This window comes from Arvicanthis niloticus, chromosome 20, assembly GCF_011762505.2.
Source record: "Arvicanthis niloticus isolate mArvNil1 chromosome 20, mArvNil1.pat.X, whole genome shotgun sequence".
Classification (NCBI taxonomy): domain Eukaryota; kingdom Metazoa; phylum Chordata; class Mammalia; order Rodentia; family Muridae; genus Arvicanthis; species Arvicanthis niloticus.
In genome coordinates, this window is record NC_047677.1 from 16,880,494 (window position 1) to 16,887,820 (window position 7,327).

Here is a 7,327-nt window from a genome sequence, read left to right on the forward strand (position 1 = left end):
TGAACATGTGTTCTCTAGCAGGTGATACTGTCTTGGGAAGCTGAAATCTAGTTTCAGGAGGTTTGTTCTAGCTCTAGGAAGCAGTTTTCTGGCCTGGCTTTAGAAGTGTGATGACCACCATTGCAGTGTGAGCAGTTACATGCTAACACCGCACACCACTCCTGCCACCATGTTTTCCCTGTTCCCTCAAAGTGTGAGCCAAAATGAACCCTTCTGTTGCTTCTTGTTGGGCACTTGGTAGCAGTGACTGCAGAGCAGCTAATACAGCCCTCTTGTGCAGTAGTGTGCCCATCCTTCATTGGTCCATGTCTTGCTCTGACCTCACAAGGAACCACTGTGATAAATGGCAGACACCTGCACATACCATGTACTGTCCAGGGCTGGTTATTGTCCTTCTAGTGCAGAGAGCTGATGGTGATTATCTGTGGGACTTGAACTTTGGTGAAGTTTTGGACTCGGATGCTGGTGACGTTTGGACTTGGATGCGGGTGAACCTGCTTGGACTTGGACAGATGGACCCCTTTCTCACTTTGCTGCTTGAGGTTTGCAGGTACTGGTTTTAGTTTTTCATTTTGCTTTTTTTTTTTTTTTAGTTTGTCTTTGATTTTAGATTTTTATTTTTACATATTTAAATTTTTCTTTGATAATTATCTTCAATTTGTCTTTTTCTACCTACTTATTTTTGTTGCCTTTTACATTTTAAAGTTTTTATTAATAAACATTAAGCATACAAAGTAAGACGCTTCACTGAAACAGTTCTGTATTGCACATAATGTACTTTGATAATATTCACCTGCTCTAAGATCCTGTACCCCCTCTTCTTGGATGAGGCACTCTGACTAAGGATTGTTGTGTCTGTGTTCACAGGTGTTGATTCTCTTTACTGTGCCCACCTGGCTTTGGTTTCTCAGTAATTGAGGCTCAAAGGATGACACTGGAAGCCTCTCTCCTCTTTCTATTTTATGGACTAGTTTGAGAAGCATTGGTGTGGGCTTTTCCTTAAAGAATTGATAGAAATCACCCATGACTTTGCCTGATCTGGCCTTTTTTTTTGTTACTGTTGTTAAAATATTCTTTTAAATTACTATTTCAATTTTGTTTCTTTTGTTTGTTTGTTTGTTTTAAATTAGCTCTTTGAGAATTTAAACCATATCTTTGGTCATATTTATCACTTCCCCTAACTCCTCCCAGATTCTCCACACCCCTTTTCCTACCATCTGGGTTTGGGTTTTTTTTTTTTTGTTGTTGTTGTTGTTTTGTTTTGTTTTGGGCCATGAAGTACAGTTTCTGATGTCTTTATGCTCTTGGATATGTGGTCTTCTGTTGAAGAGTGGTCTGTCCAACCTGATCAGGGGCCACACCCTGAAAATGTGTTCTCCCTGTCCTGGCAACTATCAATTGTGAAGACCTCATCAGCTAGGTATGTGACTTCTTATCCACCTCCCCTCTGCATGGTGAGATTTGGACTGGCTTGAGCCTGAAGGTCACAATGCTGTGAGTTCATATGTGCAACCACCCTACTGTGCCCAGAAACCACTGTTCCTCGTTGCCATCCACTGCCTCTGGCTCTTACCAGCTTTCAGTTTAGATGTTCTTTATCTTCTTAGTTCAGCTTTCATAATGTGTGTCTAGAGGTTTATCAATCTCTTCTAGAGTTTTCCAATTCACTGGAATATTTTTAAAATATTCCCTATCGACTGTTTGATGTCTGTATTTCAGCTGAATCTCTGGTATACTGCCTTAGTGTCTCTCTAATATTATTAATGTGTATCTTCCTATTTCTGTTAGTTATTTTGGTTAAGATTGCATTGGTTATATTTATCCTTAAACAAGTCTTTATTACTGTGGTAGTATGAATATGCTTGGCTCAGGGAGTGGCACTATAAAGAGGTGTTGCTTTGTTGGAGGAAATGTGTCACTGTGGGAGTGGGCTTTGAGGTCCTCCTCCTAACTTCCTAGAAGACCCAGTCTTCTCCTAATGATCTTCAGATGAAGATATAGAACTCTCAGTTCCTCCTGCTCTGTGCCTGCCTGGATGCTGCCATGCTCCCACCTTGATAATAATGGACCTCCTGAACCTTCAATACAGCTCCAATTAAATGTTGTCCTTATAAGAGTTGTCTTGGTCATGGTGTCTATTCACAGCTATAAAATCTTAACTAAGACAGTTACATCGGCCTTTGCATTATTCTAATCACCATTTGATCAATAAATGTTCTGAACTTGATTCTATTTCTTTTGGATTTGGCTTGTTTTTATTTTTCTATGACCTTGACCTGCATCATTCGGTTATTTGGGACACCTTTCTTCTTTACTGTAGGAATTTATACCTATAAATGTTTCTCTAAGACCCACCTTTAATTCACCTTTATCTTGCATCACTAGATGGTGTAGACACTGACCATGCCTATCAACAAAGACAAAGAGATGGCAAGTGTGTCAGGACAGAACATTATAAAATCTTAATGACCCTTGGCCAAGGAGCATTGGGGAAGTAAAACTGGCTGGCCATCCCTCACCCAGACAACAGTAGCAGTAAAAAGTTGTTGGGAGCCGACTTTTAGCAGAAAGCAGCTAGATCATCTTTACAGCCATCTGGAACCATATACGCTGACGAAAGATTTGGTTTTCAATAGCCTACAACAGCTGAAGCACATTCTGATATCCCACATATTTTGTGTTGTTGTTTACTGTCCCCAGCTGCAAGGCACATGTGATAGCCACACCTGCAAGGCATTGCAGTTCACGTGCTGCCCACGTGCTATCTAGGCCATATATGCCTGTAAGGCGCACGTGCTATCCATGCTATAGACGCCTGTAAGGCTTACGTCATATCAACACCTGCAAGGCACGTGGTATCCACGTGCCTACAAGGCACGTGGCAAAAGCGTATAAATACCTCAGAATTCCCTTCAATAAAGGAGACTTGAGACATGAGAAAGGAGACTTGGTCAGAGACTTGATCACACCCTGTCTTGTCTCCATTCTTCGCGTCTCCTGCCCCAAGAGCCCCACTCTCTCTCTTGACCAGAACACTTAGCCCTAAAACGTTGAGGCAGAGTACGGGCTGCAACAAAAAGTCTCCCCAAGAGCAGGAAAAACCCCATGTCAAATCAGAAATTGAAATAATGAAATCCCTCTATCATCCCCATATTATTAAGCTTTTGCACATAATCGACACCACAAAAAAAAATGTACATCATTCTAGAACACACTGTGGAAGGAGAGCTGCCAGGCAGAATTGTGGAATTTGGCTACCTACAGGAGGAGTCCCATAGGCTATTTAAACTGATGGTATGTGCCCTTCAGTGTTATCACCAGAAAGGGATTCCACAGAAATTTAAAGCCCAAAAATATTTTCGTAGACAGTAAAGAAAAATATAAAACTTAGTAATTTCAGATTGGGCTAATTGTGGACCAGAGGCTAGCAACTTTCTGTAGGACTCTCCCCAACTGCAACCCAGAACTCTTTGAAGGTAAAGAGTTGATGGCCATGCAGTTGATGTCTGGAGCTTTGGGTTGTGCTCTACTTTATGTCAAACAGGTGCCTCCCTTTCCAGGGACACACCTATAAAGGAATAAAGCAGAAGATCTTGGCAGGAAAGGACCCTATAAAATTCCAGCTGTCACCAGATCTTTGGGATGTGACTGCTAAGTTACTAACTGTAAACCCTGGACAAAGCCAACAGTACACGACATTGTGGGCTTCCAATGGCTGAAACATGACAATGAAGGTTCTCCCAGTTCCTTTAGAGAGAACACCAACAGTCACCCAGACCCCACTGTAATGGTCATCAGGGGTGTCATGGGACATAAGCGATGAGAGATAAAGAAAAGTTTACTGGAGAAAAAGTTTGACCGGGTGATGGCTACTTATTTGATGCTGAGGCAAGTCACCCTAGAAAGATAACTCAATAAAAAACCTAAGCCCAGGCAGTGGGATCAAACCTTGGGACCTACAGGGCCAACCATGAAACAACAAAAGCTATAAAAAGGGTGTCTAGTGTGCCTACCTTTCCCACATTCAATTTGCCCAGTCTTCCTGAAAGTCCTGAGAAGGGAAAAAAGACTATAGTGATGTACAACTTGCCGCCCTCCCTGAACTGCTTAAACAAGAAGACAACTCCCATTCACAGAGTCTGCCCCCAGTTTATCCACAAGGCTCACTCCATGGGCAGCACCTGGGGGAGACAGAGCAGTGACCCCTCAAATGAAAGCTAGACCAGAGTCTCAGAGTATTCATCACTAGACATCTACTCCAGCCAGTCATGCATGGATGTGTCCAAAGCTGCCTTTAACACTTCCAAGAGCAAGGTCTCTTCACAGGGTCGTGTATTATCTCAACATGCCTCTGTGGAGGAAGCCCAGCGTAAGGGCACCAACATTCCTGTCGCCTCCTGAACCGACCAGCAGACAGAAGACAACGGACACAGGATCTTCTTCCCAACACGGTTTATTCAGGAACCTTGAAGTACCGAAAAAAGCCCCCAAGCTCTAGCTTCCAGCCCTTAAATCTCTGTGTCCTCACCAATCAGAACCTGCCACGCGGTCATTCCCGATTGGTGCTAAGCACATACGTCACATGGCCCCATCTTATGTAACAATGAACAAGCAAAATGCATGCGCAGTAAAGCCTAGCCTATGTGCCACCCAGGCTTCCTGAAATGGTGAGCCAACAGGCCAGACACCATCTTGAGTTCCGCTCCCCACACATTGCCAGTGAAAAGAACAACTCATCTCTTCCACAAACCTCACCTCAGGAGGAGCTCACAAGACAGCTCCATGACATGACTACAGCTGGGTCAAAGGACAACACAACCTCACAGGATAGATCCATTCCCCAGCAAGGAGGCCCAGGGTAAGTGTTACACTAAGAGAGAGTCCAGTCTGTCTTCCCCAAATACACCCCAGTGACATCTCTGTGGCAGGTGTCAGATTGCACCCAAGTCTCCCTTTAATAGGCGGGTCTGGGAGACCTGGAGAATGGGCTTATAAAAGGATGGGGAACCTTATGTTCCTCCTGCCATTCCAAAAGAGAGCGTATCTAGCCAACAACAAAATCCTGACTGTGAGTTAAGATGTAGAAGCTACAATGCACTTCTACATCTAGGCTTTTTTTTTTTTTTTAAGTCCTTTTCTTTAAAGACAAAATATTTATTTACTGTCTGTGCATGGAGGTTAACTTGGTGGAGTCAGTTCTGTCTTTACACCATGTCTGTCCTGGGGAATGGATTAAGGTCCCCAGGCTTGGCAGCAAATGCCTTTATTCACTGAACTGTTTTCTGGACTAAATGATATGCTTTGAAATAAACAGATTATAAAAATATACATTTTAGGGGTTGGTGATAATATATGATCACACCCAAAACCCAACCCCACAGTATCCATCCCTGAGTGACTTGACTCGACAGCAGTGTGATGACGCTGGGCAAGGATGCTGGAGAAGAGTGGGTGAAGGAAGCCATGGGGTACTCGGAGAGTGGAGAGCAGCTTGCTGAGGATGCAGACAGATGCATGGGTGATCCAGGCAGGAATTTCCCACAGCTGGGTACCAGTGGAAAGCCATGTCTACATCACAAGCTGAAACTAAGAGCAAACTGTTCCTGTGTCTGCAGAAGAACAGTGTGGTCTGTGGAGGCGGGGCAGGGGAGGAGTGTCACACCCTTCTCAGATCCCCCCAGACCTGAGGACTGAGCAAGAATTCTGTGAGGCTTCATATGGCTCTTGGTTGTCCTGACTCTGCCCTCTAGGTTAGGTTCATGATGGGTGGTGGTTCCACAGTTGTGCCAGGCAAGTGAGGTAAACAAGAATTCTGTAAACCATGGGGTGTGGGTCATCATCAGGAACATAGGTCTCAGGGGGATCTCCCATGCAGAGTGAGATCATCAGCTGCCTGTCTCCAGATGTACCTGTGAGCCATTAGAAGAGACAGTGGGCACTGGCAGCTGAGGAGGAACCCAGAGGGCCTGGCCTCCTTGTGTTTGTGTCCAAGGTGACTGTTGCTGACCAGGCTGGAGCCAGGGACAGAGCGATGAGAGTGCAGGGAGTGTCTACCCGGTGCTCATTTGGAGGTAGAGTGCTCAGGAACAGGTGAGTTTATGGTGCAGCTCTCATCCTGGCTTGATAGACAGCTTGCTCCTCACCCACCAAAATGCAGAAACCATCACAACTCACCCCAGCAATAGTATTGGTGAGACTGCTTGTTGGTTTGTCAACCTGAGTCATCTGGATGCACTCTTCTGTACTCTACATCTGGACAGACAGGGACATGCAAACACACACACACACACACACACACACACACACCACTCCAGACATTCCTTGTGCACGGTTGATGCTCATGAAATTTGCTTGAAACAGAGAGACTCTACATTCTAAGTAAAGTTGTAAGGCCCCCACAAAGGGAGGACCTCACCCAAGCCTCAGGAATTCGCGGCCACCCAGTAACTCACAAGACACAGAACTTGATGCAATCAGCAAGAGGTATATTTCGATCAACATGTTGAGGTCAAGACCCATGACCCATGCAGGGGCAGTGGGGTCTGACCCTGGGGCTTTGGAGACAGAGAGAATTTAAAGCCAAAAATCACAACTCAGGGGGGAAACCACAACCCAAGGGAAGTAAAGGAGGGCTATTCAGTTTGTGACAGGGTCCAAGGAACAGTCATGGGGGAACATTTTGTATAGGCTATTCTCTAAGAGCCTATTTGTAACCAACCATCTATCTTGTGGTCAGCCAAGTTCCTGAAACACAGAGCTCATGACCAAGCTGACCGGCACTCTTGATTCTGCTCTGCCTGTTAGGAGTTTTTGAAAATTTTTAACCCTTTCAAAGTCATTTCATATTTTGTGTGACTCTAGGTGTCCCTCCAAGTCAGTTTTCTCTTGTCTCCACCTCCATCTGAAACATTAACCACCGCCTCTACTGCTTCAGAGGAGCCATGTGAAGCCAGTGCATGCCATGGTGCACACTTTACCCCCAGAGCATCCGACAGCATGCAAGGTGAGGCCCACCTACTGCGCTCTGGGTGGAGCCCAGGTGAGGGCTAGAAGGAATTGAGTGGAATTCAGAGCTGCAGCTGCTTCCAAGCACAGTCATGGATAAGAATCTGCTGATGGGGAAACAACTGAGACCCTTTGGTCTGACCGTGAGGGCTCTTCTTTGGGTGGCTTATGGTCTCCTGCCACCTTCCATCACCTAAAAAACCTCAGGGACATAAGGAGTCAGATTCACACCCCTCCTTACTCCCACACTCTAATATACCCTGCCTTTATTTTCAACAGTGTCTCACACAAAGATCCAAGCCGTTTTCCTCCTGATACCCTC

General features: G+C 45.1%; 1 pseudogene; it reads left to right on the forward strand.

The window, feature by feature from the left end:
• The first annotated feature begins 365 nt into the window (after positions 1–365).
• LOC117724698 (sperm motility kinase X pseudogene) lies at positions 366–4,401 on the forward strand (annotated as a pseudogene).
• The last annotated feature ends 2,926 nt before the right edge of the window (positions 4,402–7,327 follow it).